Source organism: Grampus griseus (assembly GCF_964374135.1).
Source record: "Grampus griseus genome assembly, chromosome: 2".
NCBI classification, from domain to species: Eukaryota; Metazoa; Chordata; class Mammalia; order Artiodactyla; family Delphinidae; genus Grampus; species Grampus griseus.
The window spans coordinates 158,676,870-158,699,786 of NC_139018.1; positions in this window are offsets into that span (position 1 = coordinate 158,676,870).

The following is a 22,917-nucleotide window of genomic DNA, read 5'->3' on the forward strand; positions in this document are numbered from 1 at the left end:
CCTAGTCAGTTCTCTCTTAGGCAAGTGCAATAATTTTTAAACTGTTTAGACTGCATCCATTTTGACCTCCCTTTAGTTCTCCATACGGAGGCTAAAGTGTTCTCTTCCAAACACACAAATCTCATGAACTCCTCATTTCCCTCTAAATACTTACAATGACCTATGATAAGTGCTAAATTCAAGGTAATCTCAGAGATTACAGTACACAGAAAGGAGCAACAGGGCTTCCCTGGTGGCGCGGTGTTTGAGAGTCCGCCTGCCAATGCAGGGGACACGGGTTTGTGCCCCGGTCCGGGAGGATCCCACATGCCGCGGAGCGGCTGGGCCCGTGAGCCATGGCCGCTGAGCCTGCGCGTCCGGAGCCTGTGCTCCGCAACGGGAGGGGCCACAACGGTGAGAGGCCCGCGTACCGCCAAAAAAAAAAAAAAAAAAAGAGAAAGAGCAACAAACTTATTGCGAGTAGGAATCAGGTCTCCTACTTTTTTATTAATAATTTTTCAATAGATAATATATGAACATGGTACATAATTTTGATGACACCAGAGGGCATACCATGAAAGGTACAACTCTCTCCTGTCTCTATGCCCCCAGTTCTCTCCAGAGGCTACACTTATGTAGTTTTTGAATATATCTTTCTAGATGTACTTTATAAATATCTATTGACAATTATGGGAAGTGCTTGAAGTAACCTACCCTTGTCTCTAAAATCTTGACCTTCAGCCTGCTTTCAAACCCATTTCTTATAAATTCCTTTTCAGGTCATAACCACTCTGCTTTCAAAACCATGTAAAGGCAATGCAGATATATTTTATCCTTTTTCTTTATTGCCAGAAGGAGTTATAATGATAAGAGCAAACCCACACATTTTGATTTAGCCTCCAGCCCTCTAACCCTTTAATTCTTTGTTTCAATAATTGTTGAGGAAATATTTTTTTCTCATCTTTCATAACTCTCTACATATAAAATACATTGTCTCATGCCAACATCTCATTTTGCATGTGAAATTTTTTTTCTTACACTGTTTGTTGTTGTTTTTAATTTAAGGAGGCTGCTTCTTTCAGGATCCAGGTTCATGGCTTTTCATAAAGCTTGTGACTAACATTAGTTGTACTCCCTTTATTGGATATAATTATTTAATTTTTTTGTAACCTAAATCCAGGCCATCACATTTAACCCTTGTTAAACGTCATGCTGTTTGTTTCATTTCTGGAACCTGAATATATCTTTAAGAATCTTGATTCTGCAATGACCTACAAATTGAATTAATTTGACATTGATTTATTGAGTGCCTAGTATTTGCACATTACTATGCTTTCCTAAAATTTCACCTATCTTTAGCACAACTAAGAATTAGAAAAGAAGGCCAGCGATCCCTTCTTCCCCACCACACCAAGGTTCTAGGCAACCGAGAAAAATGAGGAGTCAAAAAGACTGAGAAAGCAAAAAGGTCAGGAAAGAAAAGAGAAGGAGGCCAGAAAGTCAAGAGGCTAAGCTCAATGGGAAAAGTAGAGAAATGTCTTGCACCACCTTCTGGGCTGTGTGTGTTTCATAAATGTGTGTGTATGTTTGTGTCATAGTAGCATTGTTTTTGTACAGCTAATAGACTGTATTTAAGCTCTTCCAGATGTCAGAGACAGAAATGATTTACCATAACGTTAACGAATCTTGAACTTCCTTTCCAAGGCCCTCTGTGGGGCTTTAACGTGTTTTTAATTTGTAATTTTATATTCTTTTTCTTAAAGATGACCCTTCCAATCCCAGATCTGGTGAGGTTACATTTTACCGTGAAGTTTTAGAATAAATAGAGGGGGAAGGATGAATGGGGGACAGAATATGAGGTCAATGTTAGTTCAGACAGGCTGAATGAAAATGTTTTGAGTCAAGTAGATTTTTTGTGGGACTACCTGGAAGTCTCATTGGTTTCTGGCTTTGATCATTTGCAAAAATCCAACAGATTAGACACTGAATGAAAAAATATCAAGAGAGCTTTGCATACTGATTAGAGAGCTTTTCATACTGATTTTACAACTAGTTCTTTCCCTTAATAGCATTATTCACTTTAGGTTTTATGGAATTTCAACAATTTGGACTGGAAATAATGTTGAATGTCACCTAGTTCAAGTTTCTTATTTTATTACTGAGGCACAGACATTTAAATGACTTGTGTGATGTTACAGCTACAAAACAGATCTCCTGTTTCTTGTGCTCTATTATGTCTACTCCCTCTAATTAGAAACTATTCCCTTTGGTGTGCTAAAATGAGAGCAATAAGCTGAACACTAGCTGTGCTACTACCGATGTCAAAAGCAGCTGCTCTATTCAACATCCATTTACGATAAAAACTCTCCAGAAATTGGGCATAGAGGGAACTTACCTCATCATAATAAAGGCCATATATGACAAACCCACAGCTAACATCATACTCAACTGTGAAAAGCTGAAAGCATTTCCTCTAAGATCAGGAACAAGACGAGGATGTCCACTCTCACCACTTTTATTCAACATAGTTTTGGAAGTCCCAGCCACGGCAATCAGAGAAGAAAAAGAAATAAAAGGACTCCAAATTGGAAAAGAAGAAGAAAAACTGTGACTGTGTGCAGATGACATGACACTATACATAGAAAATGCTAAAGACACTACCAATTGTCAATTGGGGGAGACAGACATTAAATAAACAATCATGCAAATAATTACTTGATTATACTTGTGATAAGGGTTATAAAGAAAAGTACAAAAAATTATAAGGACGTGAAACAGGAACCCGATCATGTCTAAGGAGCAGGTTGGCTCTTCTGAACAAGAAACTTTTAAGCTAAATCTTGAAGGATGGTAGAAGTTATCTTAGAGAAGAGTCAGTACAGAATTGTTCTGGGCAAGGGATGATTGTGGAAAGGCTCTACATTATGAAGGAGTTTGGCATCTGAGGAAGTACAAGAGCACCAATGTGGCTGAAGCATGGTACACACAGAGAGAGCAGCCAAGGCCAGAAAATGAGGCAGGCGCCAGAGCACAAAGTCTCTCTCTTCTTTTTTTTTTTTTTTTTTTTTTTTTTTTTGCGGTACGCGGGCCTCTCACCGTTGTGGTCTCTCCCGTTGCGGAGCACAGGATCCGGATGCGCAGGCTCAGCGGCCATGGCTCACGGGTCTAGCCGCTCCGCGGCATGTGGGATCTTCCCGGACCGGGGCACGAACCCGTGTCCCCTGCATTGGCAGGCGGACTCTCAACCACTGCGCCACCAGGGAAGCTCACAAAGTCTCTTTTTAACTACTGTCTAGGAATTATAAGTTCCTCAGGTTAACTGGCTCATGCTAACCAGAGTCACATGAGGCCCATTTCCAATCAGAAAATTAATTTAACAATTGATTCCAAAGCTTACTTCCAAAATCAAGAACATTAGATTGCTAAATAAGAATACAGAATTAGACAAACGTCTGCTGTGGAAATACGTAGACCCATATGGCCCAGTAATTTCCCATTTATTCAAATCATTCATTCATGCAATTAACATTTACTGAGTGTCCCATTAGACATGTTTCTGCCTTCTTATATATTCTCTAGTGTTTTGCATAGAGTAGTTGTTCAATAGCTTTTCAATCTAGTGTTGGCAGATTTTCCCCATGGGTCTCTCACATTTCTGCTCATCTTGCAGACAGAGGCACTGACTGCTTTTGCTGCAGACGATGTTATCAAGGATGTTGTATAGCAAACAGTCCATTATAAAGCCGCTGCTTATTGAAGATTTGAGATTCCTAATCTCAGGGTTCCTGAGATACAACACAAACCCACTATGCGCTCAATGATCACCTGGGCTGCTTCATGTCATCCCTGTGGCACTTGTTGGGAGGGACATGGGAAACTAGTGTGAGCATGAAGCTCATGCTTCCTGCTGTGATGATGGACATAACAAAGTCCTTTGTCTCTGACCCAGGAGTTTTTGTGTCTTCTGACAGCATCCATGAAACTGTGGCAACTTATCTGCTTCCTAGTATAAATTCTCAGATCCTTCACAGTGCCTGACATATAGTAAGGATGACCTATATGTGAATAGGTATGTTACAGTATGAAAGGGAAGGTGTTCATATAGAAGTATGAATAGCAATACTAGTTCAGCTTGATGGTAGTGGTAGGAGGTTGGGAGAATACAGTCTTGTAGGATGAATAAAACTTTCACTCCTAGAAAAGAGTAAAGATATTCCTGAGAGAGGGAATATCTTTATTCCCAAATGCAAAGAGTCATTAAAGGGCCTGATGTGTCTAGAAATAGTTAAAAGCTTAGTAACAGGATAAATTGGGTCGGTAGCAGGAGATAATATTGGAAAGTATTAGCCCATTAAAAGCAGGTATTCCAAAACTATCAAATATGTTGTAATTGCACTGTTTTCTGACCTTATTTTCAAAATCAAATTTGCACTCAGGGAGGTAAACTTGCATCTCTGAGCAAACTTTGACTGTTCTGTACTAGTTTCAAATTCAGGTAGTATTAATCTTTTCTAATAAACGAGACTGTTTAAATGTATAAATATGCTTGCTTTTTAGAAACCTTGTAAAACACGTTAAATAAATAAATATTGGATTTTTTGACTTCTGTTTATGTCTCTTCTTGCATAAAGTTTATTTTTCATAATGTATATATATACTTCTAACACATTTCAAAATGTTTGAAAAATGTCTATCCTAAGATCAAGTGCTATAGCTTAAGTTGTTTTTCTTTTCAAATATCAATCGTCACCTTTATAATTTATATATTCTTTCCTAGCACAGATAGGTAAAGCCTATACATAGAATTGTGAAATGTGGAATCTGAAAGTAAACTTAGGACTCTTCCAGTCTAGTACTCTCTGTATGCTGGATTTAATTATTCTACCACTAAAAGTGAAAAATAATTTTCTTAATTATTAAAAAGCATTACACTAGGAGACATAATATTTCAATTTTCTGTTTTTCTTCCCACAAATTTTTACACAATTTGTGCTTTCTGTTTTTAAAAATGGAATTGAGGAGGCAGTTCAACACGACGGCGTAGGAAGATCCTGAACTCACCTCCTCCCACAGACACACCAAATCCCCAGCTACATATGGAACCCCTCTGAAAAAGACCTGAAAACTAGCTGAATAGCTCCTGCACAACAAAGGACAAAAGGACCACATTGAGATGGGCAGGAGAGGCAAATACTCCACCCACAGTGTGGTGAACCACAATCGGGAAGGATCTCACAAGGATGGAGCTTCTCCCTAAGGAGCAAGGGGTTCACACCCCACATCAGGCACCACAGCCCTTGGGACCAGTATCAGAGAGATGAGCCACCAGAACATCTGGCTTTGAAAACCAATGGGGCTTACCTCCAGGAGGCCCAAAATGCTGTAGGGAGTTGAGACTCTGCTCCTAAAGGGTTCAAGTGCAAACTCACTCACCTTGGGACCCAGTGCAAAAGCAGTGATTTGAAAAGCACCTAGACCATATGTGAAGGAGACTCATTTGCTTATCATAAATCGTCTGTCACTGGGGAAAGGGCCTGTTGGGACTCTCTCTGGGGACAGAGGCACTGGTGAGTGCCATTTTTGCACTCTTGCTCTACCTTGCTAGTGCCAGCAATTTGCCCCACCCTGGCGCTCTACCGCGACACCTCTAAAGCTGGTGTGGTGCATGGAGTCCACCCAGGGGATGCCCCTTGAGTGACTGGCTCTGGTGGTGGTGGGAGGGGCTTGCGTTTATGGACCCCATGGGACTAAAACAATCAGAGAGACAATTCTTGGCATGCTACCACCCCCAGGGCATGGCACAGATAGCAGATAGCAGACTGAAACACACCCTCAGTCTTCCTGTGAAAAAGGCCTCTTTACTTGTCCTGGAGCCTCAGCCTGATGAGCAGGTTTACCACACATCTAGAGGCTACAGAGGTGCTGTCAAAGAACAGAGGCCATCTTTGTGCTCTCCCCTGGCCTTGCTACAGCTCACCAGTACCTCCCAGAAAGAAGCTTATACATTCGTCTGGAGTCCCAGATTTTGCAACTTTGCCAAGATGACACCTCAATATCACCTTGTCTGGAGGCCAGCAGGGTTTACAATTGCAGTCCCACAGGGCTGTATATATTTTCATACTTTAAAAGATGCTGCCAGAGGGTGACTTTCAATCAGCCTAAGGTGCAAAATAAGGTTCAATCTATGCTCATGGATTGGAAGAATTAATATTGTTAAAATGTTCATACTACGCAAAGCAATCCATAGATTTAATGCAATCCCTGTCAAAATTCCAATGGCATTTTTCACAGGAACAGCACAAATAATCCTAAAATTTCTATGGAACTGACAAGGATCCCAAATAGCCAAAGCAATCTTGAGAAAGAAGAACAAAGCTGGAGGCATCACGTGATGTAATTTCAAACTATGTTGCAAAGCTACAGGAATCAAAATGGTATGGTATTGACATAAAAACAGACACATAGATCAATGGAACAGCATAGAGAGGCCAGAAATAAACAACAAAGAAAACAAGAATATACAATGGGGAAAGGACAGCCTTTCTATAAATGGTGTTGGGGATAAACAACAAGGTCATACTGTATAGCACAGGGAACTATATTCAATATTCTGTGACAAACCATAATGGAAAAGAATATATATATATACACACACACACATATATAAAACGGAGTCACTTTGCTGTACAGAAGAAATTAACACAACATTGTAAATCAACTATTCTTCAATAAAGTTTAAAAAAATGGGGTTGGGAAAACTGGAAGGCTACATACAAAAGGATGAAATTAGACTACTATCTTATAGCACACACAAAAATTAACTCAAAATGGATTAAAGACTTGAATGTAAGACCTGAAACCATAGAACTCCTAGAAGAAAGCATAAGCCAGGGGCTTTCCTGGTAGTCTAGTGGTTAAGACTCTGCCCTTCCAATACAGGGTGCACGGGTTCGATCCCTGGTCGGGGAACTAGGATCGCACATGCTGCAGTGCAGCCAAAAATAAAGAAAGAAAGAAGAAAGTATAAGCTGTAAGCTCCTTGACATCCATCTTGGCAATGTTTTTTTTGAATCCGACTTCAACAGCAAGGGCAACAAAAGCAAAAATAAACAAGTGGGACTTCATCAAACAAAAAAGCTCCTGCACAACAAAGGAAAAGGCAACCTACTGAATGGAAAAAGATATTCGCAAATCACATATCTGATAAGGGGTTAATATCCAAAAAATATAAACAATTCATACAACTCAATAAGAAAAAAAAATCCAATTTAAAATGGGCAGAGAATCTGAATAGACATTTTTCCAAAGAAGAGATACAGATACAGCACATAAAAGAGATACAGATACAGCACATAAAATGATGCTCAACATCACTACTCATCAGAGAAATAAAAGACAAAACCACAAAGAGATATCACCTCACACCTGCTGTCACGGCTAGTATTAAAAAAACAAGAAATAACAAGTGTTGGTAAAGATGTGAAGAAAAGGGAATGCTCGTGCACTGTCGGTGGGAATGTGAAATGGTACAGCCACTGTAGAAAACAGCATGGAGTTTCCTAAAAAAATTAAAAATAAAACCAGCATATGATCCAGTAATTCCACTTCTGGGTATGAATCTGAAGAAAATGAAAGCTCTAATTCAAAAAGATGTATGCACACCTATGCTCATTGCAGCATTATTTACAATAGCCAAGATACGGTAACAACCTAAGTGTCCATCAATGGATGAATGGATAAAGAAGATGTGGATATATACACAATGGGATCTAATTCAGCAATAAAAAAGAATGAAATTTTGCCATTTGTGACAACAGTGATGGACCTTGAGGGTAATATGCTAGGTGAAATAAATCAAATGGAGAATGACAAAAACTGAATGACTTCACTTACATGTGGAATCTAAAAACAAAACAAATGAACAAACAAAACAAAACTCATAGATACAGGGAAGAGATTGGTGGTTGCCATAGAGGAGGGTGGTGAGTGTGGGCAAAAAGAAGGAGGTCAAGAGGTACAAACTTCCAGTTATAAAATAAATAAGTCATGGGGATGTAATATACAGCATGGTGGCTATAGTCAATAATATTGTATTGCATATTTGAATGTTGCCAAGAGAAAAAAATTTGTAACTTTGTGTGGTGACAGATGGTAACTACACTTATTGTGGTGATCATTTCACAGTGTATACAAATATCAAATCATTATGTTGTACACCTGAGACTAATATAATGTTATATGTCAATTACAACTCAATGCAAAAATAAACATATTAGCACTAAATTAGGACTTTCCCATGACTTAATTAGAAGATAGTAAGATAATTGAATAGAGAATAACATTTCCATTATATGATTCAATATCACTTAATGTCTTGTCCATGTGCTTTTAAACTTACTTAGCATACAACTCATGGTATATATTCTACACATTTCTGAAAAAACTGGGACTCACCGATGACCAATGATGAAGAGGTTCAGTGGGAGAGATGAGGGTAGATAGATACTCACAATACACTTGCACACTTGGGACACTTGTTTCTATACTTTTTGCCATCTGGGCCATGGAACGTGTGAGTATCCTACTCCTCACTTGGTTCTGAAATTCACTGTACAGTTTATGGAAATTGAAGAAAATATTTTTAGAGTGGGTTTGTACCCTTCCTGCACCTTTGCTTATGATGAAGAACAAGTGAGGAATAAATAATGCAGAGTAAGAAGAAAAAAGTTATTACATGTAGCAGTAAATCAATAAGTATTTATAAATTTCCATAATGGACTCAGAATTGTCCTGGCACTATGGTGGGTCTGTAAATATCCATCATCATTCTCCTGAGGGTGCTTGTAATCTAGTTGCAGAAGAAAGCTGACAAAATTGGTAGAGACCAATAGAAATGTTTGTGTTGCATTGCACATCACAATCTATAAAAGCTATGAAAGATCAAAGGTGAGGAGATTCAATAGATCTAGAAGGGGAGGCTTCTGGAGGAACTGAGAATGTTGCCGAGTCTTCGTGGGAAAGAAGGAAATCCTGCCATTTGTGATGACTTGGATGAAACTTGAGGGTATTATGCTAAGTGAAATAAGTGAGACAGAGAAAGAAATACTGTGTGATCTCCACTTATACGTGGAATCTAAAATGTCTGAACTCATAGAAACAGAGAGTAGAATGGTGGTTACCAGCAGCTGGGGGAAGGGGAAATGGGGAAATGTTGGTCAAAGGGTACAAACTTCCAGTTATAAGATGAATATGTTCTGGGGGTTTAATGTACAGCGTGGTGATCATAGTTAACAATACCGCCTATATACTTGAAAGCTGCTAAGACAGTAGATCTTAAATATTCCCACTACAAAAAGGAAATGTTAATTATGAGGTGATGGACATGTTAGCTAAGCTATGGTGATAATCATTTCACAATATGTAAGTGTATCAAATTAACACATTGTACACCTTAAACTCTTACAAGGTTATGTGTCAGTTATATCTCAATAAAGCTGAAAAATGTAATATAAGAAAAATATGCAAAATTTTTTTAAAAAATAGAATCTACATAAGATAGCATCTGAATTAGGATAAAACTACATATCAACTGTTAAAATTGTAAAAAGTAATCATTTTATGATATTCCTGTAGGAATATCTTGACTTCCAGGTACTGTATCTCTTACACAAGTTTAACTTTTCCAACTCCTGACTTTCATGGATGAGGAACACTTCCTTGAAGGTTATGAGAGCTGCTCAGATGGAAGACTGAAAACTGTGTTCTGAATACATTCCCTGCTTCCCACTACCCAGAAGTCCTCTTCTCCCATTTCCTCTTTCTCCTTCTTCTCACTACCAGGTACCCATCCACAGATAGGCATTGTCCTTCTCTCCTGTTCTTTTCTGGGGTAGATTGGTCAGAAATGACTGGGTAAACTGGAGGAAAACTTAAATGAGAAAGAACTTGGACAAGAGCCCATGGTGACGTGGAAAGAAGCAGAGTGATATAAAGGAGTAATATGAGAGAGCTTGTCGGGGTGATGGAGCTCTTCTGAATCCTAATGGTGGGGCTGGCTACACTGTTCTGAAAGTTGTTAAAACTGATAGAAATGTACATCTCTCCCCCAATCAATTTTACTGCATGATAACGTAAAATAAAAATAAATAAAAAAGTGTGAAACAGTGCAAGGAGGTCAGACTTCTCATCTTTCCTATCTTCTTCAACAGTCATAAGGGAAATGTGATGAGGATCTAGGCTACAAAGTGGCTACCTGTTAGAAATATTCAATAGTATAGGTAAAAAGACCCACCACACTTACACATGGGCTGATTTCTAAGACTACATACATATTGTATGAATATGTGAATGTTTCACTTTTTCTCTTTTTTTTTTTACCAGCAAAATACATCTTTTTGGAAGCAAGAGGTTGCTAACTTTTTTTTTAGGTACGTGTGATATGTGAATATTTTTATTAAATGATAAACCATTGTGCAATTTTCAGTATATTATTAGTCTTATTGGCTGACCTGTAGGGATCTAGATAAGCAAACCATAAGGTTAAAAGGGTCAATGTGTTTTTTTTCTTACCGGACTCATATTCTATTTACTGGCTCTTAACCTTGCCATACCTAAATATGCTATCTTAGAAATCCCGTTGCATAATCTTGCATTGTTCCTGTCTCCAACATGGGTGCTCAGCAGACTAAGCACTTAGGACCCATTGGGCACAAGTTAACTCTATTGATTGACCTCCTTCCTTTGCCCAGAGATTGTGACTTTACCAGTTACCCTTTCACTAAATTAGCTTCCTTCTAGACTTGCCACATTTGAATTGCTCTGCGCTCTTTACCCGTTTCTCCTAGAATGAGATGGTCCACATTTCTTATTTTTATTAAGTTACAAGTTTTCCCATCTTCTCTGTTATCACACCTATTTGGGTGGATCATGACTCATGTTCTACTCTAGTGACACATTTTTTTTGTATTTAATTAAAATTTTATTAATTAGATTTTTTAACATCTTTATTGGAGTATAATTGCTTTACAATTGTGTGATAGTTTCTGCTTTATAACTAAGTGAATCAGCTATACATATACATATATCCCCATATCTCTTCCCTCTTGCGTCTCCCTCCCACCCTCCCTATCCCACCCCTCTAAGTGGTCACAAAGCACCGAGCTGATCTCCCTGTGCCATGCGGCTGCTTCCCACTAGCTATCTATTTTACATTTGGTAGTATATGTAAGTTCATGCCACTCTCTTACTTTGTCCCAGCTTACCCTTCCCCCTCCCCGTGTCTTCAAGTCCATTCTCTACGTCTGTATCTTTATTCCTGTCCTGCCCCTAGGTTTTTCAGAACCTTTTTTTTTTTTTTTAGATTCCATATATATGTGTTAGCATATGGTATTTGTTTTTCTCTTTCTGACTTACTTCACTCTGTATGACAGACTCTAGGTCCATCCACCTCACTACAAATAACTCAATTTTGTTTCTTTTTATGGTGGAGTAATATTCCATTGTATATATGTGCCACATCTTCTTTATCCATTCAGATAGTGAACTTTATGGGTATTTTTTTTTTAATTTTATTGAAGTATAGTTGATTTACAATGTTATGGGGTGTTTCTTTGAAATGAGCTCTCTTTCGACACAGCTTTGATCTTCTTAACTTTCCTGTCTGAATGTGACTGCAAAGAAATATAAAGGATTCATAGGTAATTTTTTTTTTTAATTTAAAAGAGGAGGACTTCCCTGAGGGCACAGTAGTTCAGAATCCGCCTGCCAAAGAAGGGGACATGGGTTCAAGCCCTAGTCCGGGGAGATCCCACAGGCCACGAAGCAGCTAAGCCTGTGCGCCACAACTACTGAGCCTGAGTGCCCTAGAGCCCGTGCTCCCCAACAAGAGAAGCCACCGCAATGCGACGCCCGCGCACCGCAAGGAAGAGTAGCCCCAGCTCACTGCAACTAGAGAAAGCCCGTGCACAGCAACGAAGACCCAATGCAGTGAAAAATAAATAAATAAATAAATTTATATAAAATAAATAAATAAAAGAGGATACTTTTCCTTTTCTTTTTAAATAGCTTTCAACCAGAATTGTCTAGGAGAGGCATAGATGTAAACTTTGCATCTGGTTCCACCTTCCCACATGGAAAACTCTCATGGGTTCTCAGCTTTTCTGATTAGAGACCCTGGACTTCTTCTTTTTTTAAGTGTACAGTTAAATGACGTTTTTTAAAATTAACAGACTTTATTTTTTAGAATAGTTTTAGATTTACACAGAAATTGAGCAGGTAATAGAGTTCCCACATCCCCTCTCCCTTCACCCCCAGTTTTCCCTATTAACATCTTACATTGAGAGGGCACATTTGTCAAAATTAATGAATGTATTTTGATACATTATTATATATCCATATAATCCATATGTTTCAAATTTCCTTAGTTTTTACCTGATGTCCTTTTTCTTCGTCTTTTTTTTTTTTTTTTGGCTGCACCGCGTGGCATGTTGGATCCTAGTTCCCAGACCAGGGATCGAACCCGCATCCTCTGCACTGAAAGTGCAGAGTCTTAACCACTGGACTGACAGGGAAGTCCCCCTAATGTCCTTTTTCTGTTCCAGGATCCTCTGCAGAAACCCCATATTACATTCAGCAGTCATGTTTCCTCTTGGCTGTGACAGTTTCTCAGACTTATCTTGTTTTTGCTTGTTTGTTTTTCTGTTTGTCTTTTTCTTTCAGATTTATTGAGATAGGACTTATCTTGTTTTTGATGACCTTGACAGTTTTGAGGTGTGCTGGTCAGGTATTTTGCAGAATGCCCCTCTATTGGAATTCTTCTCATGATTAGACTGGAATTTTAAGTTTGGGAGAGGAAGATCACAGTGTAAAGTGCCAGTCTCCTCACGTCACATCAAGGGGACATACTATCAGCAGTGAGTTATCATTTTTAATGTTGACCTTGATCATCTGGCTGATGTGACGTTTGTCAGGTTTCTCCACTGTGAAGTTACTCTTTTAAATTCTCTTTTTGTACTGTGTTCTTCGGAAGGAAGTCACTTTTCCTGGTCTATACTTAAGCAGTGGGGACTTATGCTCCCCTTCCTTTAGATGATATACCTACATAATTTATTTGGAATTCTCCTGCACGAGATTGTTTCTTCCCTCTCACGAAATACTTTATTCAGTCGTTCATTTACATTAGTATGGACCCATGGATATTTGCTGTATTCTGTGGGTTATAATCTTTGACTCCTTTATTTTCTTGCTCACATAGTTCTAGCTTTGGCTGATGGGAGCTCTTTCGGTCGGCTCCTGGGCCCTTTCACATACTCTTATCAGTGTGGATGTTTTTATCTTGGAGCACTTCCCTACTTTCTTACACTACACTACAAGACGTTCAGGCTCATCTTGTACATTTCCTGCCCTAGGCCTAAGTCAGATGTTTCTCCAGAGATGAACCTTGCACTTTTATAAGCACAAAACAGCTCCTTCATTAGCTATTCCAAACATAAAAACTGTTCTTCAATCTCTTTTTCTTTTTTAGTTTACTAGAAACAAAAGATGGAAAAATGTTTTAATAAATGATGTAGCCATGAAATGCAAATTTCCAGTAAAGGTTTAAGAAAAGGTGATTCAGATTTGGTATGTAGATTATAAAAATGAGACAAGGGGCTTCCCTGGTGGCACAGTGGTTGAGAGTCCGCCTGCCGATGCAGGGGACATGGATTCGTGCCCCGGTCCGCGAAGATCCCACATGCCGCGGAGCGGCTGGGCCCGTGAGCCATGGCCGCTGGGCCTGCGCGTCCGGAGCCTGTGCTCCACAGCGGGAGAGGCCACAGCAGTGAGAGGCCCGCGTACCACCAAAAAAAAAAAAAAAAAAAAAAGAGACAAATTATTTGAAATCATAAGTCCTAGAGAAACCAGGGGTCTTTGGGTTTCACGTCTATAAAGGAAGCTTAGAAGGACAGAAAATGATTCTGGTTGGGCTCCTCAAATAGTAGGTACTATTTGCAGATTATGAAATGAACTTGGAAAATTTTGAAAGAGGAAACTATGTCCACTCACATGTGGAAACTGAATAGAAATAGACATACTTTGTTAACTGAGTTATGTAATGACAGTTTAAGGTATTCTACTTAAAATGTTTTTCATTAATTTACCTCTTTAAATATTAATTTATAAGTTACTTTGCCTGTCTAAGGGTTATTTAGGTGTTCTCATAAGGACGAACATCAGAAAGATTTTGAACCGAAGAGAGCTGGCTACAAAGTAGCATATCTATTGTCATATGAGCTGATTTGTGTAAACATATTTAATCATATTCATAAAAAAATCTTGAGGAATATTTATCAACCTAAACATGGTTATCTATTTCTGTAATATTGGTAGGTTTTTTTTTTCTTTTTACAAAAAGGCATTTATTACTTTTGAAATTGGAAAAAAATAAAGGAATTCAATAAACATTACAGAAAGCCAAAATACATTTTTAAAGTAATATATGTAGCTTTTGCTAAAAAATAAAAGAAGGAGAGGACTCAGAGATGAACTAGGGTTTGAGGTTTGGTTTGGAGGTAAAGGCCAAGTATTGCTTGAAGCAGTGTCTTGAAGGATTGGCTAGAAAGGAGACTTTTTTTTTTTTTCTGGAATGACGAAGTAATCTCAATTTAATATTAGGGCTTTATATGCTATAACGTTTTTAGAAATGTAATTTCCCTATTACCCAGGTTGGATAAGATATAAATTCTAGAAAGGTCTCTAGCATTTAGAATGGAGGAGTGTTACAGTGATTCATATTTGGCACTCTCTGTATTAATCCACATCTCCAGCTAGAGTTTGCAAGGAAAATGGTGAGAGCAGAGGTGCTTCATGAGTTCAGGGCAACTGTTCTCAAAATTCTGGTCCCTGGACCACTTTACACTCTTAAATATTATTGAGGAACTCAAGAGCTATGTTTATGTGGGAGATATCTAGCACTAGTTCCCATATTAGAATTCAAAACAGAAATTAAAAACACTTAATTATTAATTTTAAAAAAACAACACATTTTAACATAAACTGCATGTCTTTATGAAAAATAATCACATTTTCCAAAATAAAAGAAATTCTTTGAGTTTTCATTCTTTTAGTGAGAAGAATGGCACTGCTTTCTGTTTTTGTGTTTCTCTTTAATATCTGGCTAAATAAAAGAGAGCTAGATTCCCTATGATTGGGGTATATGAAGAAAATAGGAGGTCTTAGGAGAAGAATTTAATAGTCTTCTTGGGTAATTGTGGATATTCTTCTCTGATACTACAGAAAATTTGACAAGTGGACATTTCTTAAAGGTTAGTTGCAATGAAAATCTGAAACGGTATCAGGTATTGTTTTGTACTCTGTTTTTTATATATGTGTAAACACAGACACACACACCCCTATCTATCCATTGGTCTGTCTTTCACTTTGAATCAATCTTTTAACCATGCATGATTTTGAAATGTCCTGCATTGGTCATTTGGAAAATATTGGTTCACTGTATCATGTACATCTTCCATATGTTGAGATATCTTATCATACAGTATCAAAAAATTACGACCATTAATAATGCTACAGTCTCATCAGAAAAGTCTTTAAGATGTCAAGCTCATGGCAGTGATAGAAGACATTTTCATGTATTGAGGTATGGTGAAAATATTCTGGCTTATAAATGATTTGGCTTGAACTTTAGACTAACTAGAACAGGCTGTCTTGGAGATTGGTTCAAGATGGCGGAGTAGAAGGACGTGCTCTCACTCCCTCTTGCGAGAACACTGGGAATCACAACTAACTGCTGAACAATCATCGACAGGAAGACACTGGAACTCACCAAAAAAGATACCCCACATCCAAAGACAAAGGAGAAGCCACAGTGAGAGGGTGGGAGGGGTGCAACCACAATAAAATCAAATCCCATAACTGCTGGGTGGGTGACTCACAAACTGGAGAACACTTATACCACAGAAGTCCACCCACTGGAGTGAAGGTTCTGAGCCCCATGTCAGACTTCCCAACCTGGGGGTCCGGCCACGGGAAGAGGAATTCCTAGAGAATCAGACATTGAAGGCTAGCGGGATTTGATTGCAGGACTTCGACAGGACTGGGGGAAACAGAGACTCCACATTTGGAGGGCACACACAAGGTAGTGTGCACATCAGGACCCAGGGGGAAGGAGCAGTGACCCCATAGGAGACTGAACCAGACCTACCTGCTAGTGTTGGAGGGTCTCCTGTGGAGGCGGGGATGGCTGTGTCTCACCGTGGGGACAAGGACACTGGCAGCAGAAGTTCTGGGAAGTACTCCTTGGTGTGAGCCCTCCCAGAGTCTGCCATTAGCCCCATGAAAGAGCTGGATAGGCCCCAGTGTTGGGTCGCCTCAGGCTAAACAACCAACAGGGAGGGAACCCAGCCCCACCCATCAGCAGTCATGCAGATTAAAGTTTTACTGAGCTCTGCCCACCAGAGCAACGGCCAGCTCTACCCACCACCAGTCCCTCCCATCCGGAAACTTGCACAAGCCTCTTAGATAGCCTCATCCACCAGAGGGCAGACAGGAGAAGCAAGAAGAACAACAATCCTGCAGCCTGTGGAACAAAAACCGCATTCACAGAAAGATAGACAAGATGAAAAGGCAGAGGGCTATGTACCAGATGAAGGAACAAGATAAACCCCAGAAAAACAACTAAATGAAGTGGAGATAGTCAACCTTCCAGAAAAAGAATTCGGAATAATGATAGTGAAGATGATCCAGGACCTCAGAAAAAGAATGGATGCAAAGATCAAGAAGATGCAAGAAATGTTTAACAAAGACCTAGAAAAATTAAAGAACAAACAAACAGAGATGAACAACACAATAACTGAAATGAAAAATACACTAGAAGGAATCAATAACAGAATAACTGAGGCAGAAGAACGGATAAGTGACCTGGAAGACAGAATGGTGGAATTCACTGCCGTGGAACAGAATAAAGAAAAAAGAATGAAAGAAATGAAGACAACCTAAGAGACCTCTGGGACAACATTAAATGCAACAACATTTGCATTATAGGGGTCCCAGAAGGAGAAGAGGGAGAGAAAGGACCCGAGAAAATATTTGAAGAGATTATAGTCGAAAACTTCCCTAACATGGGAAAGGAAATAGCCACCCAAGTCCGGGAAGCACAGAGAGTCCCATACAGGATAAACCCAAGGAGAAACATGCTGAGACACATAGTAATCAAATTGGCAAAAATTAAAGACAAAGTAAAACTATTGAAAGCAGCAAGGAAAAATTGACAAATAACATACAAGGGAACTCCCATAAGGTTAACAGCTGATTTCTTGGCAGAAACTCTACAAGCCAGAAGGGAGTGGCATGACATATTTACAGTGATGAAAGGGAAGAACCTACAACCAAGATTACTCTACCCAGCAAGGATCTCATTCAGATTTGATGGAGAAATCAAAAGCTTTGCAGACAAGCAAAAGCTAAGAGAATTCAGCACCACTAAACCAGCTCTACAACAAATGCTAAAGGAACTTCTCTAAGTGGGAAAAACAAGAGAAGAAAATGACCTACAAAAACAAATCCAAAACAATTAAGAAAAAGGTAATAGGAACATACATATCGATAATTACCTTAAACATGAATGGATTATATGCTCCAGCCAAAAGACACAGGCTGGCTAAATGGATACAAAAACAAGACCCGTATATATGCTGTCTACAAGAGACCCACTTCAGACCTAGGGACACATACAGACTGAAAGTGAGGGGATGGAAAAAGATATTCCATGCAAATGGAAATCAAAAGAAAACTGGAGTAGCAATACTCATATCAGATAAAATAGACTTTATTTTATTTTATATTTTAAATTATTTATTTATTTATTTTTGGCTGTGTTTGGCCTTTGTTGCTGCACGTGGGCTTTCTCTAGCTGCGACGAGTGGGGGCTACTCTTCATTGCAGTGTGTGGGCTTCTCATTGCAGTGGATTCTCTGGTTGCAGAGCACGGGCTCTGGGTGTGTGGGCTTCAGTAGTTGTGGCACGTGGGCTCAGTAGTTGTGGCTCACAGGCTCTAGAGTGCAGGTTCAGTAGTTGTGGTGCATGGGCTTAGTTGCTCCGTGGCATGTGGGATCTTCCCACACCAGGGCTCAAACCCATGTCCCCTGCATTGGCAGGCGTATTCTTTACCACTGCACAATCAGGGAAGCCCCTAAAATAGATTTTAAAATAAAGAATGTTACAAGAGACAAGGAAGGACACTACATAATGATCAAGGAATCAATCCAAGAAGAATATATAACAATTATAAATATATATGCACCAAACATAGGAGCACCTCAATACATAAGGCAACTGCTAACAGCTCTAAAAGAGGAAATCAACAGTAACACAATAATAATGGGGGGCTTTAACACCTCACTTACACCAATGGGCAGATCATCCAAACAGAAAATTACTAAGGAAACACAAGCTTTAAATGACACAATAGACCACATAGATTTAATTGATATTTATAGGACATTCCATTCAAAAATAGAAGATTACACTTTCTTCTCAAGTGCGCATGGAACATTCTCCAGGATAGATCACATCTTGGGTCATAAATCAAGCCTCAGGATATTTAAGAAAATTGAAATCATATTAAGCATCTTTTCTGACCACAACGCTATGAGATTAGAAATCAATCACAGGGAAAAAAAAGGTAAGAAACACAAACACATGGAGGCTAAACAATATGTTACTAAATAACCAAGAGATCACTGAAGAAATCAAAGAGGAAATCAAAAAATACCTAGAGACAAATGACAATGAAAACATGACGATCCAAAACTTATGGGATGCAGCAAAAGCAGTTCTAAGAGGGAAGTTTATATCAATACAAGTCTACATCAAGAAACAGCAAATATCTGAAATAAACAATCTAACCATACACCTAAAGGAATTAGAGAAAGAAGAACAAACAAAACCCAGTTAGCAGAAGGAAAGAAATCATAAAGATCAGAGCAGAAATAAATGAAATAGAAACAAAGAAAACAATAGCAAAGATCAATAAAACTAAAAGCTTGTTCTTTGAGAAGAGAAACAAAATTGATAAATCATTAGCCAGACTCATCAAGAAGAAGAGGGGGAGGAGTCAAATCAATAAGATTAAAAATGAAAAAGGAGAAGTTACAACAGACACTGCAGAAATACAAAGCATTCTAAAAGACTACTACAAGCAACTCTATGCCAATAAAATAGACTGTCTGGAAGAAATCGACAAATTCTTAGAAAGATGTAAACTTCCAAGACTGAACCAGGAAGAAATAGAAAATATGAACAGACCAATCACAAGTAATGAAATTGAAACTGTGATAAAAATCTTCCAACAAAAGTCCAGGACCAGATGGCTTCACAGGTGAATTCTATCAAACATTTAGAGAAGAGCTAACACCCATCCTTCTCAAACTCTTCCAAAAGATTTCAGAGGAAGGAACACTCCCAAACTCATTCTATGAGGCCACCATTACCCTGATACCAAAACCAGACAAAGATACGACAAAAAAACAAAATTACAGACCAATATCATTGATGAATATAGATGAAAAAATCCTCAACAAAATACTAGGAAACAGACTCCAACAACACATTAAAAGGTTCATACACCATGATCAAGCGGAATTTATCCCAGGGATGCAAGGATTCTTCAATATACGCAAATCAATCAATGTGATACACCATATTAACAAATTGGAGAATAAAAACCATATGATCATCTCAATATATGCCGAAAAAGCTTTTGACAAAATTTAACACCCGTTTATGATAAAAACTCTCCAGAAAGTGGGCATAGAGGGAACCTACTTTAACATAATAAAGGCCATATACGACAAACCCACAGCGAACATCATTCTCAATGGTGAAAAACTGAAAGCATTTCCTCTAAGATCAGGAAAAGGACAAGAATGTCCACTCTCACCATTATTATTCAACATAGTTTTGGAAGTCATAGCCACAGCAGTCAGAGAAGAAAAAGAAGTAAAAGGAATCCAAATCAGAAAAGAAGAAGTAAAATTGTCACTGTTTGCAGGTGACATGATACTATACATAGAGAATCCTAAAGATGCCACCAGAAAACTACTAGAGCTAAACATTGAATTTGGTAAAGTTGCAGGATACAAAATTAATGCACAGAAATCTCTTGCATTCCTATACACTAACAATGAAAGATCAGAAACAGAAATTAAGGAAACAATCCCATTTACCATTGCAAGAAAAAGAATAAAATACTTAGGAATAAACCTACCTAGGGAGACAAAAGACCTGTATGCAGAAAACTATAAGACACTGATGAAAGAAATTCAAGATGATACAAACACATGGAAAGATATAGCATGTTCTTGGATTGGAAGAATCAATATTGTGAAAATGACTATACTGCCCAAAGCAATCTACAGATTCAATGCAATCCCTATCAATTTACCAATGGCAATTTTTTTTTTTTTTTTTTTGCGGTACGTGGGCCTCTCACTGTTGTGGCCTCTCCCGTTGCGGAGCTCAGGCTCCGGACGCGCAGGCTCAGCGGCCATGGCTCACGGGCCTAGCTGCTCCGCGGCATGTGGGATCTTCCTGGACCGGGGCACGAACCCGCGTCCCCTGCATCGGCAGGCGGACTCTCAACCACTGTGCCACCAGGGAAGCCCACGGATGGCAATTTTTACGGAACTAGAACAAAAAAAACTTAAAATTTGTATGGAGACACAAAGCACCCCAAATAGCCAAAGCTCTCTTGAGGGAAAAAAAATGGAGCTGGAGGAATCAGACTCCCTGACTTCAGACTATATTGCAAAGCTACAGTAATCAAGACGATATGGTACTGGCACAAAAACAGAAATATAGATCAGTGGAACAGGATAGAAAGCTCAGAGATAAACCATGCACCTATGGTCAACTAATCTATGACAAAGGAGGTAAGGATATACAATGGAGAAAAGACCCTGTCTTCAATAAGTGGCGCTGGGAAAACTGGACAGCTACATGTAAAAGAATGAAATTAGAATACTCCCTAACACCATACACAAAAATAAACTCAAAATGGATTAGAGACCTAAATGCAAGACTGGACACTATAAAACTTTTAGAGGAAAACACAGGAAGAACACTCTTTGACATAAATCACAGCAAGATCTTTTTTGACCCACCTCCTAGAGTAATGGAAATAAAAACAAAAATAAACAAATGGGACCTAATGAAACTTAAAAACTTTTACACAGCAAAGGAAACCATAAATAAGACGAAAAGACAACCCGCAGAATGGGAGAAAATATTTGCAAAGGAGTCAACGGACAAAGGATTAATCTCCAAAATATATAAACAGCTCAATATTAAAAAAACAAACAACCCAATCCAAAAATGGGCAGAAGACCTAAATAGACATTTATCCAAAGAAGTCATACAGATGGCCAAGAAGCACATGAAAAGTTGCTCAACATCACTAATTATTAGAGAAATGCAAATCAAAACTACAATGAGGTATCACCTCACACCAGTTAGAATGGGCATCATCAGAAAATCTACAAACAACAAATGCTGGAGAGGGTGTGGAGGAAAGGGAGCCCTCTTGTCCTGTTGGTGGGCATGTGAATTGATACAGCCACTATGGAGAACAGGATGGAGGTTTCTTAAAAAACTAAAAATAGAATTACCATATGACCCAGCAATCCCACTACTGGGCATATACCCAGAGAAAACCATAATTCAAAAAGACACATGCACCCCAATGTTCATTGCAGCACTATTTACAATAGCCAGGTCATGGAAGCAACCTAAATGCCCATCAACAGACAAATGGACAGAGAAGATGTGGTACATATATACAATGGAATATTACTCAGCCATAAAAAGGAACGAAATTGGGTCATTTGTAGAGACGTGGATGGATCTAGAGACTGTCATACAGAGTGAAGTAAGTCAGAAAGAAAAACAAATATCGTATATTAACGCATATATGTGGAACCTAGAAAAATGGTACAGATGAACTGGTTTGCAGGGCAGAAATAGAGACACAGATGTAGAGAACAAACATATGGACACCAAGGGGGGAAAGGGGTGGGGTGGTGGTGGGATGATTTGGGAGACTGGGATTGATATGTATAGACTAATATGTATAAAATGGATAACTAATAAGAACCTGCTGTATAAAAAAATAAATAAAATTCAAAAGAAAAAAGAAATGTATATGTACAATTTGTCATTTCTACTTGTATGGTATTTTTGCCACGCATATTTAGAAAAAATAAACTCAGATTTCAATCTTAAAAAAATAAAAAGAACAGCCTCTCTTATGACCAGTCAAACATACATTGTATATCTGCTTTAACCATTAAAGAAAAGAATGCATTAAAAATATCAAAATGGAGTAACTGTGGTTCAGGCATTCAAAATGGAGCCAGGTTGCCATTGTGGGTATGGTTTCAGACATATTATTGCAGCACTGAGAACTTAAATTTTCTGAATCAAGGACACCACCAGCAGTTCTCAAAACAATATCTTCCAGCAGCTGACAGCTGTAATCTTATGGTCTCAAGGTCTCCCCTTTGAACTCTGCAACCGTTTTGGACCCCAACCAATTCTTACCTAACAAGCATCCTTACTTTTTGCTAGTTCCAATCCTAAGTCTTCACAAACAACTTAGGTAACTTTGTGGGTTTTGCCCATATCACCTTCCTCCATTTTTGAGCCTGGAGGAACACAATTCAGGTGCTTCTGGAAGCTGTTTCTCCTGGACTATAGTTCTCAGTTTGGCTGGAAGAAAACTCTTTTCTATTCCGATTATAGATTGTTTATTTCCATTGACAGTGTTGACATAAATTTTCCAAATTTCACTGGGAAGCTACATTTTATTATTGGCAACAAATACTGTCAGTTGTTTTGCTTGAAGTGTTAGGCTCACTTTATTCATTTTGGAGAAATGTGTCAATGCCC